The sequence below is a fragment of the Panthera leo genome, chromosome A1 (assembly GCF_018350215.1).
Source record: "Panthera leo isolate Ple1 chromosome A1, P.leo_Ple1_pat1.1, whole genome shotgun sequence".
Classification (NCBI taxonomy): domain Eukaryota; kingdom Metazoa; phylum Chordata; class Mammalia; order Carnivora; family Felidae; genus Panthera; species Panthera leo.
Genome location: NC_056679.1, coordinates 50481086 through 50500017, shown reverse-complemented (window position 1 = coordinate 50500017; position 18932 = coordinate 50481086).

Sequence of the window (18932 nt, the reverse complement as noted above, 5' to 3'; positions counted from 1 at the left end):
TTTGATGGCTTGGATGAATAATGCTTGTATAATTTTTAAGTTTGGCATTACATTTCCCAAAACTAATGCAATTCATTTTAACTAGGAAATGTGGTATTAAAAAACACCTTAAATTTTGAAAAACTGGTACATGTGTGGAAAAAAAAATCACTGTTTCAGTAGTTTGTTTTTCTTTCAGAAAATAGTGTAATGCTAATTCTTTTTGTTCACAATGTCCCCTTTTCAAAATGTAGTTTAAAATAAATGGAATTAGGTCAAGGGCTATTTTGAAAATCAAATAGGGTCACCAATTCCCTCGTAGAATTATAACTAGTTGTGAAGTGAGCCAGTTTTCCTAAACGTTAACTGGATGGTATATATTGTTTTAATTCAGGCATTGTAACCTTAATTCTTCTTTCATTTGTGGATTATGTATATTTCAAAAAGATTGTATTATTTCACTTCCTAATTTGATGTTGCTCTTAAGAGGCTAGGCTATATAAATCATAAATTCAGACTATAATTTCACAAACAATTCAGTTCAGTGAAAATTTTAAACTGAAAAGTTTAATTCCAAAAATGTTGATGAAATTACATTGAAAGAATCATGATTACTGTGACATGTACAAAGATGATGCAAATATTTTGCATACATATAATGTATACATGCAAAATATATCACTTGCACATATGCAAAAATGCAAACCATTTTAAAAAGAAAATATCAACTTTTCTACCCAGATTTAAAAGTTAGAATTTTTGGGACGTCTGGGTGGCTCAGTTGGTTAAGCAACGGACTCTGGACTTCAGCTCAGGTCTTGATCTCACAGTTTGTGAATTTGAGCCTTGTGTCAGGCTCTGTGCTGATAGCGTGGAGCCTTCTTGGGATTCTCTCTGCCCCTCCCCCGTTCATTCTCTCTCTCTCTCTCTCTCTCTCAAAATAAATAAACTTCTAAAAAAGAATTATTTAAAAAATTTTTCTATGAAGACAGATGTTTAAAAAATTTAATTGGCATTTTAGCTCCTACTTGTCAAGTTCTATCTTCATCACATGTGAACATACACATGCACGATTAATGTAAGTGTGCAAACGTACATGTGCAAGTAATGGCAATGCTTCAGGTCACCATCACTAAAGAGGTTATTCTATTGTTCTGCAAGTGGGGGTGGATTTATTTTCATCATTGATCCATTTCCACATTCTCCTTGAGTGTGAGCAACTGTTCCTTATGATTGGTGGTTCTCTGGTGAGAGGCTAGAAGTGAGTGGAATTAGAGGTGCAAACTAATAATAGCTAGCACTTCCGTGGTGCTTACTATGTGCCAGGCTCTTCGAAACTCTTTACACATATTAATACAATTAATTCTCAGAACAACCCAACAAGATGTGTACTATTATTATCTCCATTAGGTAACTTGTTTACACAGCTGTTAAGCGACAGCAGAATTCAGACCCAAGTAGTCGGGTCCTGGAGGCTGCCCTAGACCATACTACTATCATAGCCCAAGACTTTGAAGTAATAGGTCTATAGAGTTACTCACTCATAGACTCACTATTAAAAATATTGATGATGCTAAATTGGGATAAGCAAGGAAGAGGGAGGTAGAAGCTATTCTGATACACTACACAACTGAGGGAGCTCATCGAATTCATCCAACGATCTGCTCGATTATTTCTGGGACACTGACAGTCATAAAAGAGAAAGAAAGCATTAACGAGAGAGTCGCTTAAGACTCACTGTTTGAACCATTAAATGCTTTAAGTCACAACAGAAGAAAAGGCTCTTTGGCTCTGTTTTGATCTTGGTCACAGAGACATTGGGAATAAATCACTTATGTTATATCTGACAGTTCAACAATTCAACTGTTTTCAGATCCCTCAAATCAATTAAAAAGTCAACATCATGGACGAGTGTCAATTCATAGGTACCGTCTAGTGGCCGATCATAAACAAGTGTCTGAGCAACTGAAAAACATGGCACCCTCCTTCTTTGTGGGCACGAACACGACAGGGAGAGAGCAAATAGGTCCCGGTGCAATTGCCAGGTCCTGTGGCTTGCTGGGGCTGCGTCGGTGCCCCGGGGGCTGTGTCGTGGAGAGTTCTGGTGCTGCATTCCAGACACCAAAGGGAGAGAGGCTGCACTGAGTTATCAGCAGTTACTACAGTATTTGTCATCTTGTTGGGAGGGTAAAATGTCTTAATTGCAATAATTATGAACAGTCCTCCAAGTTAATGTGTAGCACTGATTAAATTCTCCCTTTGCCTCAGTTTGCCTTTCAGACCGAGTAATCATTTACTTATATTACTCTGCCTCTGTAGGTTGTCAGCGCACAGTATGTTCCCACTTTAAAGTCATTGAAACGAAGGTATTATGGAAGCATAAAGCATTTTAATTCACTCGCTTAAGGTAGCATCGTAAACCCAGTTAGAATAAACAAACGAGGAACGATAGCTCAAAAACATGATTGCTTTTTACTTGCTGTTCTAAAGAAGTTTCAGTTCTAGAGAAAATATTTTATTTCTCTCAAGAAGCAGAGCATTGCTTACACGAGTGCTCATGGCATACGTACTTGAGAAATAATCACCTGTTTGCCATAAAAGCACCGAGTTGGGAGTCTCACCATGTAAGCTGCGTAGTCAGCGTGATCTGAACTCTTCCTGCACGCAGCTACTTCCACTGCAACTTTACGAATTTGGAAAGACAATAATTAACTATCCGTGAGCGGGTTTCACGGTCACAGGCTGCCTCAAAAGTGTGGGTATGAGAATACCATTAGTAATGAGTTAACTGTAAAAAATTATTCAGCATCTGGGCCTTGGGGTTGCCAAGAACCACGTTGTGTTCTTGATTGTTGGCTGAAATTCTGTCGCAGATGAAAGGGCGAGGAAGAGCAGAATCCTGTGCTGACATCGGATGAGGCAGGTGCTGAGATGACTAATGAGATGAAGTCACATACAGTACCTTTAACTCAGCAAACGTTTCTGTTTCATAGTGATAACTAAAAAAAGGGGGAAAAACCCCAGCAAATCTTGAAGTCTGTCTTTAAAGGTGCAACTGTAGACACTTCAGGCTAGAAAGTTTGCTTATCTCAATACTGATATGTGGTTTTGTGAGCTTTAAGTTGTTGCACATTTATCAAGAGGCAAGAGGAAGTTGTCTGGTTTGCATGTGAGGGGCAGTCTTGATTTTTGCCAGTTTGCTGAAAGCACAACAGTTTGGTTCAAGTTATGTTAATTCTTCCGCTGGCGCTATTTGCACTAAGGGTTACTAATTTACTCTGTTTTGGACTGGATTTGTAACTGTTGCTCCCGGGACACTCCAGGGTTGCGGGATTCTGAGCATCTAAACAGGTGATTCCTGGGCACGTTTTCATCAGTAGGGGACTCTGATATTACCTTCCTCACTCTGATATTACCTTCCTCATTCAGTTCCCTGCTTTCAACCTCCCTTCTCAGATTTCTGTGACTTTATGTGGAATTTCCTTACCTGGAAGCACCCGCCTTTTCGATAAAAAGCTCATCAGTCATGGTAAACATAAAGACTTATATTTAAAGAGAAACTAAATGGAGACTTTTCTCCTAAATGGCTTTAGCATTCAAATCTCTCCAGGGTGGGGGTTCTCCTACTGCATCCAAACTATATATAGATTAATTGAATTTGCCTAAATATGGGTTCAGTAATTGGAAACTGATTTTTTTCCAAAGGAGAAAGGCAAAAGAGAGGGAGAGAGAGAGAGAGAGAGAAAGAAATAAGTAAAATATTTAAAGGCATATTTACTGGATGTAGTATGAGTCCATGAACATTTTATCTTCTACATACAAATTGTGGTTACCTATGCTTACTGTTTTTCATTAGCAGGGTAATGAAGAAGGAAAGCTCCTTTTAAAAATAGTCTGTTTTCAAATTTAACTGTTCCATCAGGCTGGAGTTCTGCTTTCTTATTGGAAAGCGGGGATGGGGGTGGGGTGGGGGGAGGACATTTGAGTGTATTCTGTACTCTGTAAGACTATAGGTCTTTCCCTATTAAGCCATCCTGAAAATATAGGCCTAAATTTCAACTTTACATTAGAAGGCAAGAAACACTTTTGTTAAGTATGCCCTTGCCCTGATGTCCTTCAGAGTATTGTTTAGAAAATTACTTTTACTATAATATTTCTTCTCTCATAGCACCCTTGGGAATGTTGCCACATGGAAAAGATAAGAGAATGACCCAATCTCTTCTTAGAACTCTTGGGGAATGATTTCCAAAGACATTTAGTTACCAAGAATACCAGCTAGTACACACAGCCACATTTCCTCAGTAAAGGTCTGACCATGTGCTGTCACTGGTTTTATGTTGATACCATTTCTAGACTTTGGGGAAGGTTGCAAAGCAGACAGAGGTCTCCTGGTCTGCGAGCAGCATTGCTGAGCCATCATCCTCCCGACAGGCCGAGGACATTCCTGGAGGTTCTTCATTTTCAGACTTTGAACAGCTGGTGATTTGCTCTCAAATCACAAGGAATTACAGAAAAGCAGCTCCATTTTTTTTTCCCAGGCAAAGCAGTCTTCTTCTCTCTTCTGAAATCTTTTCCTGAGTGTATTTTTTTTAATTTCCAAGAATATCATACAGGGAGGAATAGTGATTGGGGATTTTATACATGTTACTCTTTGTAACAGCACATTCCCGCCTTGAATTCTGGTAACATGCGAAGTAGCTATCATGAGTAGGCACCAATTCAACTGGCTAGAGAACTCATACTGATTCTTTCAGTGGCCATATATTTACTACCCCCCTTCCTTCCCTTTGCAGAATTGTTTTCTTTTTCCATCTCTACATAAGTGCTCCACATGATCCAATTAATTTTACTCTTATTGTATGTTAGAGGCATTTATTGACATAAAACTATTCTCTTTATCCTATTCAATGAATTCAGCATCAATTTTACTTTATTCACTGCTAGTATCTATCTATCTATCTATCTATCTATTTGTTTATTATATTTTTTAGAAAGAGAAAGAGAGAGCACGAGCAGGGGAGAGGGGCAGAGGGAAAGAGAGAGATGGGGAGAGAGAGAGAATCCTAAGCAGGCTCCATGCTCAGCGCAGGGTCTGATGCAGGGCTTGATCCCACAATCCTGGAATCATGACCTGAGCTGAAATCAAGAGTTGGATGCTCAACTGACTGAGCCACCCAGGTGCCCCTCTGCTAATTAAAAAACAAAACAAAACAAAACAAAAACATACATTCTTCTTTCCTTTTATTTTTAAATTTCTGAAGCATTTTGTTTTAGGTACTTCTTTCAAATAGTATATAGTTGGAATATTTAGAAACTTAATGCTGGTATACGTTTTTCCTAAGAAACTTAAATATATTCTCATAATGAAGAAAATATTAATTAATATTTACCAAATCCTTGCCTAGGATGTAATCACTAAAAAGAAAAATGATCAACATAATTGCAAAGGAAAGAAATACTATATTAGAATACTTAAATGTTAAAAAAAAAGTGTGGTATTAAAACATGGTAAAAAGGCATAGTAATTAAGACATTATGGTGCTGGTCTCGATGCCACACCTAAATGCTAGAGATGGACACTGAATAAAATATGGAATAGGCTTTTTAGAATAAATAGAATAGGGTAAGATATAGGACAGAATAGGTATTTTAAAAAATAAGACAAATACCCCTAAAATATTATGGGAAGAGTTCTATGAATTATTAATAAGTGACAAAGCAGTTAAAGAACATCTTATAGCATAATAGCTAATACTAACACATTCTTTACCATGTATTAGGCATTTCCAAAGGGCTTTTCCTAAAAACAACCTTAGGAAGTAGATATTATTTTCTTGATTACAGATAGGAAAAGAGAAGCTCAGGGAGATTAAGTTACTTGCAAGTTTACAGATGAGATTTGAATCTGAACAACTTGTCTCTGGATTCTATAACCACTAGGCAATATTGTCTTGCATGTGTGTGTCTGTGTGTGCACGCATGTGTGTGCCTATGTGTGTGTTTGTGTACACGTATTATATAAATAAATACATAAATAATGCAGTCTGTAGCATATATGAAAAACATTGACAGTGGCTATCTCTTGCAAGAGAGATGTTAGGGGATCATTAACTTTCTCTATAGCACTGAATTTTGTGCAAAGTTCATGTATTATTGAAATTAAAAGCAAAACATGTATATTCCTTTTGGGAAAACAAGAGCTTCTCTTTTCAACCATTGTGGTTGAACAACTAGGTATCTTTATAGGAAAAAATGAACCTTGAACCTTAGCCAACACCGTGTATAAAAATACCATTTAGACAGAAAGAAAACTAGTCCTGAGTTCAAGTATCCAGAAAGTATAAAAAGATGATCAGTCTAGAGGCCAGGCAGGGAGGAAACCAGGCAGGTTTGCACTAAGGGCTCTCCCCCAGAGGCAAGGAAAAGGTTTATTCCAACCAAGAAAGCAGGGGGCCGGGGAAAAAGAGCCTGACCCCAGCTGTGGGGCTGCGCACAGCCATATACCTCAGTGGCCACACTTCTCCAATACGCCAAGTCCTATAGGACATCGAGGCAGGTTGAAAGTCTTGGTTTTACCACTTCTGTTCACTCAGTCTTGTGGTCCCCAAACCAATCCTATCAATCTGTTACCTAGCTAGTGATAAGATACTAATTCCTGCACTTCCTCTAGTTAGCATTTTTAAAACATTGATTTTAACAGATCAAGGGACACTTTCTACAAATTAAGTTGAGGACTCAATATTTGATTCACAATTCAAATCCAACTTTTCTCTAGCTTCTTCCTGGTTTCTTTTCTTTCTCCATTTTCTCCACACCTTGTCCACGTGAAACATCTATTTGTGGATTTGAAAGGAATCTTCAGTGGAGCAGAAGGGATATTTTTCTCCATGAGAGGAGGGGACCTGTACTACTGGGAAGTGGGCCACGTCAGTGCTGTAACCTTACACCCCACAAGGAGGCCAAGGAGTCAGAAAAACATCTGGAAATCTATAAATAATCACTTGAGATTACTACTCTGTTCCCTCCAGAAACCCTCACCCACATTAACAGATATTTATTGGCATTAATGTAAAATTATGAACTGAAGCTAAGAGATTCAGATGGTGCTTATTAAATGAGAGGAAGTCACTTCTTTTGTTCTTCTGTGGGGGAAAAGGGTCAGAAATTGAGCATGAAGCACCTTGAGAACTGTTATAATTTTGATTCACAGCCAAAGGCCACCACGGATGACTGCTGCCAACTCTGAAAAACAATTAGAATCATAGAGAAGGGCAAAATGAAGAAGAGAGGAAGGAAGTTTCAGAATAACAACTTAAAGGAACCAGGAGAGGGATACCTGGGTGGCTCAGCTGTTCGAGCATCTGAGTTTGGCTCGGGTCACAGTCTCCCGGTTTGTGGGTTTGAGCCCTGCGTCAGACTCTGTGCTGATAACTCCAAGCCTGGACCTTCCTCAGATTCTGTGTCTCCCTTTCTCTCTGCCTCCCCACTCATGCTCTGTCTCTGTCTCTTTCAAAAATAAACATTAAAAAATAAGTAAAGGAACCAGGAGAGAGGGAGAAATGGAGGGATCCATCACCAGTGGGGATCAGACAATCACTGCCATTCATTAGGCTCAATTTCTGGAAACCATCCCCATAATCAAGCATTTACTCAGCAACTCTGTACTGAACACCACGTATGATTCTTGAAGAAATGGACAAGAACACATATAAATTTAAAAACTTGATGTGCATGTATGTTTGTAATAACACCTGAAATATAAATATATTCTGTACATTGCCATTACACACAGTCTGCATAATGTGACGTCAGGGGTTAAGAAATCTCCACCAGCACCCAAGAAAGTTTCCCCTCCTGCATACTACATATTTTTTTTAATGTTTATTTATTTATTTTTGGAAGAGAGAGGGAGAGAGAGCACGAGCAGGGAGGGGCAGAGAGAGAGGGAGACACAGAATCTGAAGCAGGCTCCAGGCTCTGAGCTGCCAGTGCAGAGCCTGACATGGGACTTGAACCCTAGAACCGTGAGATCAAGACCTGAGCCAAAGTTGGATGACCAACTGACTGAGCTGCCCAGGTGCCCCTCCTGTGTACTACATCATAAACGTGATCTGTGAGAACCAAATGCTTACGTGAGATTTCTGGGGAAGAGGTACATCAGCAACTTAAGGAATATATGCCCCGTACTAATACTTACCAGAGAGACAAAAAGCAAGAAAGAACAGTGAACCCTAGTGATAATAAGTTCAGAGAAGTAAACTGTACTTCCTTCATAATTTTGTGCAGACCCGGACACGAATATCTCTAACTTAGCTATAAGAGAAGTATGAATGAAGACAGATTTTCTCTACCTTCTGTTTTCCTTCTAGTCTTCTTTTGAGAATTTGGCAAAAGCTATCAATTCTGCCACCAGAAAATATGTACAGCTGCACATTCATCCAACTATTGGGGGACAATTTCAGACTCTCTGAAATCTATCCAAGGTGGTAGGTGGAGAACCACTGATCTCAGGGTTTGTTGGCAACACTAGAATAATGGGGTATTTGTTAGAAGTCCTGAATGTGATAAGTGCTTTCATGTCCATTGGGAGAGAATGCATGAGAAAATGTCTAGAAATAAAATCACTGACTGGCGGATAGAGTGAGTTGGTTGGTCTGGAGTGCAATGTGCGAATGGCTAAAACAGAAGACAGAATCAAAAAAATTGTACCCAGTACCCTGAAGAAGTTCAGTTTGTAGGATTCAGTTCACAGAGCAAATATACTCCCATCTCTCCCTGGTCTCATTGTGCTGCATGAGCTAGATCTTTCCCCTGCCTATGCATGAAACAGGACAGTTACAGGACTTTGCAGAACACCGGCCAATGATTAAGATCACTTTACGTAACAAAATTGTCTCATTTTGGTGCTTAAAATGTCCAGTCTTATATCTAGTAGTTAATGCTTCCAACTTCTGCTGGGTGGGAATGGGGGGACATGGGCTACCTCCCGCTTGATTCTCTTCCCCAGCTCAGTAACCCCATGTCCATATCCAGCCGAGTTAGAATGTGTGGAGCAAGGGACTGTATGGGGGATGGGCAAGTTCTTGTTCCCATAAACCATCTTCATGCCAGGTCTGAGACAGGCCTAGGTTCAAACTCACTTTGTGGGTTAGAAATGGGCCCCCTCCCCTTTGCTAGAGATCTTTTACTGGCAGTTTCCCAGATGCACAGGAGGAACACTGCTCTGTCTCCTCATTTTCTCTCCTTCCACAGTTGCTAGGAAACTTGAGCTTCCCTCTGCAGAGGCTCCACTGTGGCCCTTTCCTATCTGTGGCCTCTGTCCTGAGCCTGGGAACTAGTCATCTTGCCTTTGCCCTGACCCATTCTTCGAACTCAAGATCGCAGCCCCTTTGCTCACTTCTGCTGCTGGCAGAGCTGGCCGGCCTGTCTTCTGTCTCTTTCCAATTCTCGGGAAGGATCCAAACTCAAGAAGTTAGTGAAATCTGTCAACTGTAGGGAACACAGTCGAAGCTCTCCAGGTGGTCCCGTGGAAGTTGAGGAAAAGGAGGTAGCTCACCCCATTCCTCCTCCTGGATGGTGGTGGGTAATTCGCTGCACAGCACTAACACTTTCCACGAGATCTTTCTCACAAATTCTCTCTAGATCTTTGACATGCGTGGTGAGGAGGAAGTATTTAATACGATTTTCAGACTCCAAAGTTTTGCAAGTTCTATTGGCTGATTTATCGTTACTGGTTTATCACTTTAGAATCAAATATTTATCATCTTAGAGGGAAAATTAGAAAAAAACTTTCAATTCACAGAAAATAAAGAGCATATATGTATAGTTTTACAGAAATGAAGACAGAAAATTAAAACACATATGCACAATTTTAGACAAAATAGTTGTGAATCAATATATAAGGTTTTAATTTAATTTAACGAACACTATTGCCACTTTTCTAAGCACTTTACAAACTAACTCATTTAATCCTCATAATAAACAACTTTTTGATGCAAGCACCATGACTGTCATCTCCATTTTCAGATGAGAAAATTGAGGCCCAGAGAGGTTCTGCGACATGTTCAAGGTCACACAGCCAGGAAGTGGCAGAGGGAGGAGTTAAGCCTATGCAGTCGGGCTTCAGTATGATTGATCTTAGCCACTGTGCTGTAACTCCTTTCAAGGTTATTCCAATCCCTATGGAATTCTAAAAGGAGAAAGTGTATACTTTACCAATCTGGATCCAAGAGTCTGTAATTTCAACAACTCTGTTGCCACTCCCAAAGTCTTTGCTTCCCTGTGGCTTCATCCTCTCACTTAGCAAATCAGATCATGTCAATTCCTGCTTAAAACCTTTGTGCTTTTTATTACTCGCCAAGACCATATTTCTTAGCGATGTATGTTCTAGGTTTTTTTTAACCTCCCCATCTCATTTCTTGCTATTTCACCAAAAGCTCTTTCTATCATACTGACTTACTTGCCTGTGCCCTGAATATGCTGCTATTTCATTTGTCTATACTGAGCTATCCACATGGGAGTATCTGTTTCATATATACTTTGATAGTCTTCAATCTACAAATGAATTTATTTTTCTTGTAAAGAGCCATCTTTGACCCTACCATTCATCCACCCATCCATGCATTCACCATATATTTGCCAAATGCCCCCATTCTCAGACAGTGTTCCAGGTGCTGGAATATAATGGTGACCAAAGCAGGTACAAGTCTGCATTTCTTGTACGGGACTCTCCTAATCCCTGGGAATACATCCATTTCACTCCTTATCATGTCCTTTTGTAATTGTTTACATCTCTCTCCAGCACTATAAACTGGAGATCCTCTAGGGCTCCCAAGCACATCTTTTAAATAATAACCCCATTTCTCTAGGTACCAATCAGGGCCCTTAACATATAAGTAAGTGGTGGATTATTAAATTAATAAATGCATACATTAATGAGAGGTAAATGAATAGATGAATAGTCTAAGGAAGTGGTTCTTGCTACATCTATCTATCTATCTCTGTATCTATATCTGTCTATCTATCTACCTATCTATCTATCTAGATGTACTTAAAAATTGGTTCTAAGGAAACTAATAAGGAGGATGTTTCTTGAGTCCAGGCTGAAAGATTTAGAGTCTTAACTGGTTTCCTAACAGCTGTGGAAATAATTGTGGACCCAGAAAAGACCTGGCCTTGATTGGGAAAGCATAAATGTGATCCTCTCCAAAGGTGAAATGAGGGCAAACTTTCAGTTTTTTAAGACTGGTTCTGTCATCCAGAAGACTCTTGAAATCATCAGAATGGAAATTTCTAGCAAAGAAAGGCAAAAAAAAAATTAAGAGGGATTTCAAGAGTTTTCAAGAACTTATGGCTTCATTTTTTTTTTTTCTATTAAAAGCTAGTTCTTTTTTCCCTTGGATTTCAAGGGAGTTCAATAAAAGGTTTTGATATTTAAAGACAAAATAACTAAAACATCCTACTAAGCCAAGTTATCCACTGTCTTCTCATGTACAGTGAATTGAATATTCAAAGAAATTAAAAGGAAGGTATCTTTAAGAGGCTTCTGGTCTTAGTTAATATGGGCCTCCTTTGACATGCACATTTGGTACTTGGATTGGCTTTCAGAGCATTTTCTTAAATCCATCATCTGGACATCCAGAGAACTATTAACAACTCAAAGAAGAAATGGTAGTTTTGTTAGATCTTTTTATGCTTATCTAGTAAAATAAATAAAATAATGGCTTCTTTGATGTCACTGTATCAAGGATTAAATTTCCTCTAAGGAAATTATTCATATCCCTTCCACAATATGGTAAAAATGATGAGTCACCTGCCATTGACCTTCACATGTTTATGTGTACTTATCTAAACCACACATCTGTTCTTTATTTTCTAATAAAGAGACCATATGCCCCTTGACTCACATATAAGAGCATAATGTTCTAAAACAAACACACTAAAGTTAATTTAGGGGATAAAATGAACTTTGGAGAGGATTCACATTCAATACCCTAGTTGTAAAAACTAGCAGAATTTGTTCTTAAACTCAAGAGTGACATTTAATCTCTTCTTCCATAATACTCTGGTGAATAAAACAGTTTAATAAATAAAATAACTTCTTTAAGAAAGCTAAAAAGTTAGCATCCATTATAGGTGAGTTTTTAGTGAAAAGTTATATAAAAATGGCTTTAACAAATTTGGTCCAGGTTCACAGCAAATACTTCATTCCTCAGAATAAATTTGGTAGAATTTTCCCACACTTAATATTTTACCAGTGTAAGCCAGCCAATTGCAGTCTTAGAGAAATATCAACCACAGGTCTGAAATTTACAAAGTAATAATAATAAAAATAATGTTTTATATTTTAAAAACTCTAAACAACTTTTACATTATTGACTTTCATTTGCCACTTATATTTTTTTTTTTTTTTAATTTTTTTTTTTCAACGTTTTTTATTTATTTTTGGGACAGAGAGAGACAGAGCATGAACAGGGGAGGGGCAGAGAGAGAGGGAGACACAGAATCGGAAACAGGCTCCAGGCTCCGAGCCATCAGCCCAGAGCCTGATGCGGGGCTCGAACTCACAGACCGCGAGATCGTGACCTGGCTGAAGTCGGACGCTTAACCGACTGCGCCACCCAGGCGCCCCGCCACTTATATTAATCTACTAAGGTAGGAAGGACTATTATTATCTTGATTCTACAAGTTAGGAAACGCAAGCTCAAAGAATTTAATCAAATAGCCTGAAGTCCTAATGACAACAGAGAAGCCAGAACTTGAACCTAGGTCCTCTGCCAAATATGAAAAACAGAGTGATGGTTCAGAAAAGTGGAAGGTGATGGTTTAAGTCACATAAAGATGTTTGTTCTTATAAACACAGGTCATAATAACTGAGGTATATATCCACTGGTATTATCTATCATCTATCTATCTAATACACATTTTCTTAGGAAGTGAGAGATTTAATACATCTCTTTCAGAATGTAATGACTAAAGGTGACAAATATGGGAGGGGAAGAGTAGTTTTAATATAGTCACATTGTAATCCAAACCCAAGAAATAGTATTTTTATTTATTTATTTATTTATTTACTTATTTATTTATTTATTTATTTATTTTTAAATTTTTTTAAATGTTTATTTATTTTTGAGACAGAGAGAGACAGAGCATGAATGGGGGAGAGGCAGAGAGAGAGGGAGACACAGAATCGGAAGCAGGCTCCAGGCTCTGAGCCATCAGCCCACGAACCGTGAGATCGTGACCTGAGCTGAAGTCGGACGCTCAACCGACTGAGCCACCCAGGCGCCCCTATTTATTTATTCTGAGAGAGACAGAGACAGCGCACATGGGGGAGGGGTAGAGAGAGAGGGAGACAGAGAATCCCAAGCAGGCTCCAGGTTCCATGCTGTCAGCACAGAGCCTGATGTGGGGCTTGAACCCACAAAGCCATTGAGTTCAAGACCTGAGCTAAGGTCAAGTGTCAGATGCTTAACTGACTGAGCCACCCAGGCTCCCCAAGAAATATGTATTTTTAAAATATTCATGGAAAGTACACAAAAAACTGATCATATACTGTAGAAGCAGAAAACCCAGTAAATTCATAGTAAAAAACCCTACATGTTGCAGTGACAAGAGAGTCCTATAAATATAATTGTTGGAAACAATAATGACAAACCAACCGCTCTCTAAGCTAACTCTTCAATTAAAGGGGAAATAGAAATGAAATAAAAGACCTTTTGGAATGAACCCCAGGGAAAATGCTGTATGTCCAAAAACCTTCAGGGCATTGCAAACCTATAACCCGGAGGAAACTTTATGGTTTTAAAATTTGTATTAATGAATAGGAAATATTTAAAACAATTGAACTAAAAGTTAGATCTATAAATTTAAAAAGATGACAAAAGAGATAAAAGAAGGAAATAGTAAAGATAAAAAGGTGAAGATAAAAGCAAAAACTAATGAATTAGGTAAAAAAACTCATTGTTGCCACCATGACAAATCCACACAGTCCAGATTCTCTGGGATGAACGAAGAAATAGATAAATCTTTTAATCATTATGACTAAGAGGAAAAAATTAAGGAGAAAAATATAAACACATAACATCATTAATGAGAAATAAACTATATGATATATAATTAGAGAAGAGGTGATATTTTCAATATTATTTCTTTAATATGCAGCTAATGACAGAAATTAGAACTGTAGACACTGACAGAAGAGATGCTTTTGTGAAGGTAATCTCTTGCTCAATAAAAACTTACACTGAATTAGGGGTGCCTGGGTAGCTCAGTCGGTTAGGCATCCGACTTCAGCTCAGGTCACGATCTCACAGTCTGTGAGTTTGAGCCCCACGTCGGGCTCTGTGCTGACAGCTCAGAGCCTGGAGCCTGCTTCTGATTCTCTGTCTCCCTCTCTCTCTGCCCTTTCCCTGCTAATGCTCTGTCTCTCTCTGTCTCAAAAAAAAAAATAAATAAATAAAAACATTAAAATTATTTTTTTAATTTAAAACTTACACTGAATTATTTTGACAAGGAAGAATATCTTATAATAGTATATACTCATATTTTGAATAAGGAAGAAAATAATCTTACTATCTTAGTCTTTTTCCTACGTCATGTAGCCAGGACACAATCTCCCATGAAGAAAAACCAATTCAACAATAGTGTTAAGGCTAAAAAAAAGTCTCTGAAAGTGTGTATAAAGAATAAAATCAAATCATTAGTCTTCATAGCTAAGGGAGTAAATACTTTTACTATTAATATAAAAAGAGTATGTATATATGAATACACTTTTTATACGTAAATATATATATATATTATATATATATAATATATATATAATATATATATATATATCCTGCACCCCAAGACTTTTGCAATACCTTGGTGACTTACCCTTCTATTTTGGTGTGCAGGAGGAATCAGTTACAAATAAAATGAAAAGCAAACTCCCACATAAAATCTAAAAGGACAATAATACCAAATTATTAACAGTGGTTAGCTTTGAAAGCTGTGGGGTAAAATTACAGGAAGATCTTCTACTTTATACACATCTGTAATATCTAAACTTATAAAAACCATTTATTTTTATAAGCCAGGGTAAAAAGATAGTTCATACACTGTGATCTATAATTCAAAGTATAAGTGTTTCATTTAAGGAAAAAATCAGAGACAAAAAAAGCCTAAATCAAAGTTTACCCTTAAACTTTGAAAGTAAAAAATTATATAAAAGCTACAAATTTAACAATATAAAATAGATATCTGAATTACACCATGTTCAAAGAGTAGATCTTCAAATAAAATGATTTCAGAAATGTTTAGTAGCTGGGGTACTATTTGCAATGATATGCATTATATTTATCTTATACTTAGATTACAATAAATATTAAACATTTTATATACTTTGGAAAATGTAGTATTTACAATGTACATCTGAAACAGTGTTAAAATGGAAGCACAGAAAAAAGTTGCAGTGAAATTATGAAATATCTTTTCTTTTTTTTAACTTTTCTTTATTTTCCAAATGCCCTATGATAACAGAGATCACTTTTATAATTGGAAAATACTATTTAAAATATATTACCACTAGTAGATACTTTAATTAAGATAAATTTAATCATCTACTTAGAGTTTATTTTAATAAACTACTTGAGGGCTTATTTTAGACCTTGCTTTTTTAATGGTCTTTCCATTTGATACTTTAATCAACTTATTCATAGATAAAGGCTTAAAAGAAATCTATTAGCAATTGCTTTGGTAGCATAGGCAATTATTTGGTTCTTCTTCATTCTTTTTATGAGTTCACTATGATAAGCATATTATCACTGTTTTATACAAGCTATGATAAGACTTTTTTATAATCACAGAATCTAGTTACTTTTAACATTCACTAGACCTTAATTATCCCCCTGCATTTTACGATGCAGTTTAAATATATAGCTGTATGATGGATAGATGAATAGATAAATGAATGGATAGGAGGAAGGAAGGAGGAAAGGAAAGGAAAAGAAGGGAAAGGAAAGGAAAGAGGAAAGGAAAGGAAAGGAAAGGAAAGGAAAGGAAAGGAAAGGAAAGGAAAGGAAAGGCGGAAGGAAGGAAGGAAGGAAGGAAGGAAGGAAGGAAGGAAGTCAGTCTATATTCTTCTATGTGCATTATGGTATCACGTTTAATCTTCAGAACTACTCTGTTTTACATACAGGATCACTGAGGCACAGAAAGTATAAGTCATTTGTCATCTTTTTCTCTATCCAACCATCCATCCAACTATCCATCCATCCATCCATCTGACAAATATTTATTGAGTTCCTACTATTTGCCTGTGATATGCTTTGGGAACAGATGGATATGCAAGACATGGTCCCTGCCCTCAAGGATCTTAGGGCCCAGCATGTAATCCAGCATAGTATAATTAGAATAATTATTCCATACCTAACTAATTAATTGCAATAATTAAAAGAACATAAAAGGAATACTTGTATAGGGTAAGAATTAAAGCTGTGGTAAGCTTCACAAATGAAGGAACAACGGATGTCTGAGGGTCACATAATTGGATACATTATTTTTTTTAAGATTATTTATTTTGAGAGAGACAGAGATAGCACTAGTGGGGGAAGGGCAGAGATAGAGGGAGAGAGAGAGAGAATCCCAAGTAGGCTCTGTGCTGCCAGTGCAGAGCCCAGCACGGAGCTCAAACTCACAAAACCATGAGATAATGACCTGAGCTGAAACTAAGAGTCAGATGCTTAACTGACTGAGCCACCCCAGTACCCCTTGATACATCCTTCTTCCACATCTCTTCCATTTTCTATGAAATTAAGAATAAAGTACCTATTGGGCTTGCACCATATGCCAAAGAGGGAGCTATTTATAAAATGTTGCGGACTTCACAACACAAGTCAGTTCTAGGAAGGAAACAGATGTTCTTAACAAGAGTAGTGCAAAGGTTGCTGTTTTTTTAACGGGCAAAGTCAAAATCAAATTAGTGGGAGAAATTTTCCTTTCCTTATATAAAACTCGAGTGTATGGTCTTTGAAGAAGATGAATGTGCATGTGGGCGGGGTGTACTTATTTCCTAATGAAGAAATAAGTACTAAACTTTAAGTTTACAGTTCAGTTATAATGGAAATTATAGTCCGGTTTAAACCAAATTAAAACCAGATTTTTTACCCGTTTTGTTCTCTCCATAGGATTGCAGTTCAATTTTCTCCTTCAGGGACGAGTGAAGTACATTAAGCTCCATTAATGTTCAGTTGGAAGCATTCATCTCACAGAATTCAAGCAGGAACTGGTGAGATATGTTCCCCAAATAAAGACAGGATACTTTTTTGAGGGCCTTGGAAGAGGAACACCCAGAAAAAGAGGCAGATAGAAGAGAGAGGGTCAGCAAGAAAGAATATCTACTTGTTCTTGTTCATGCAAACATTTGTCTCTTGTGAGTTAGCTTGATCTTAGTCTGCAGAGATGGATAAATTCTGGATGCTTTAATTAAAGTCCAGATTCTGAACTGGCCAACATCAGACTCTATCACTGAGTCTGGGAAGTAAGTAAGATTGTGACTACCTTACAAGATCCTTCCCAAGTTTCTAGCTGTCTTTTCTAAGTGATGCTGTTATTTCTGGTCCAACCTAGCACACTGGTTACTAAATAAAATAAGCAGTGTTTGCAGTCTAACATTCCTATCTTTTGTAGATATCTGCCTCTGTTTCTGGAGTCATGGGGGCACACTCTTAGCAGTTTCCGTCTAAGGATTACATTTTTTTCCCCTTAAGTAGGCTTCATACCCATTGCAGAGCCCAACACGGGGCCTGAACTTATGACCTGGAGATTAAGACCTGAGCTGAGATCAAGAGTCGCATGCTCAACTGACTGAGTCACCCAGGCACCCCTCAGGAAGGCATTTTTTGTGAAAAAAATTTTATTTGGGGATAACTGTAGATTCATATGCCATTGGGATAATAATAATACTACAGAGAGATGTCTCGTATCCTTCACCCAGTTTCCCTCAACAATAACATCTTGTATAACTGATGGTACATCACAGACAGGTAATTAATATTGATATAATTTTAATATTATTCAGATTTGCCAACTTTTATATGCACTTGTGTCTGTGTGTATTTATTTCTACACAACCTTATCACATTTCTGTAATTTGAGTAATAGAATCATTCTAAAGGTTTTCTCTATATTAATTGAGAACTGTATCAGACGGTTACAATTTTTGCTTTAATTATGAAATATTATTGAGAAAACTCAAGAGAAAGAAGAATGTCTACTGTATTTACCCATATTTTTTCTCTCTCCATTATTCTTCCATCCCTTCTCTTCCTTCATGATTCCTTCTTTTACCATTTTCTTTCTGCTTAGAGATCTTTAGTCATTTTTTTATGGTCTACTGGGTGACAAATCCTTTCATATCGTCATCTGAGAATGCTTTATTTCTGAAGAACATTGTTGCCAGCTATAGGAATCTGTGTGAACAGATATTTTTTTTCAGCTCTTGAAAACATCGAGATGGCCTCTGTGGCTTTTGAAAAGAAATGCACTTTCATTCCAATTGTTTTTCTTCCATGGTGAGGGATCATTTCTCTCTTGCTATTTTCAAGATTTGTGTTGTTCTGATTCTAGTTTTCAGAAGTTTAACTGGTTTGCTTTGGTGTGGATTCCTTTGTATTTTTACTTTTGGGGTTTACTCACCTTCTCAAATCTGTTGGTTTTTGTCTTTTGCCAAATTTGAAAAGGTGAAGCACCCTTTTACCTCTGCCTTCTAATTCTCCACTTTTTCTGGGACTCTGATGACACAAATGTCAGATCTTTTGTTATAGTCTCACAGTTCTCCATGTCTGTTCAAGTTTTTTTCTCCCCCAGACTTTTTTCTCTCTGTTTTGCAGATTAGGTCATTATATTCTATCTTCAAGTTCACTGATCTTCCCCACCCCAATCCTCTCTATTCTACTATTGAGCTCATCTAT